A 394-nucleotide genomic window follows, 5' to 3' on the forward strand; every position below is an offset into this window, starting at 1 on the left:
TCCTCACCCCCCCGGCAGGATGGGAGCAGGTCCTGTCCTGGGAGGAATTGCTGCTCTGCCCAGGAACAGCTGCTCTGACAGCCTTGGTGGCACCCAGCCACCACCCCAAGGACAACCAGAGGCCCTGATCCTCACCAGCCCTGTCAGACCAGGAATTGGGCCCCTGCTGGGAAAGCACGGCTTTCCCTGTGGCACAGCCTGGCGCTGCAGGGTCTGCGGCCCCACCGGGCCCCCTCTGCCCTCCCACCCCCAGCTCCACCCCCAGAGCTCTGCTGGGGGCTCTGGGGGAGACAGGGCAGGAGGACACACATGGAGCTTCACTGGTGGCATCTCAGCCTCTTTGGTTGTAGAGGGAAGGGGCAGGCGGGGAGAGCCACAGGACCCCCCCGTGCTG

Source organism: Corvus brachyrhynchos, unplaced genomic scaffold, assembly GCF_000691975.1.
Source record: "Corvus brachyrhynchos isolate BGI_N302 unplaced genomic scaffold, ASM69197v1 scaffold47, whole genome shotgun sequence".
Lineage (NCBI taxonomy): Eukaryota > Metazoa > Chordata > Aves > Passeriformes > Corvidae > Corvus > Corvus brachyrhynchos.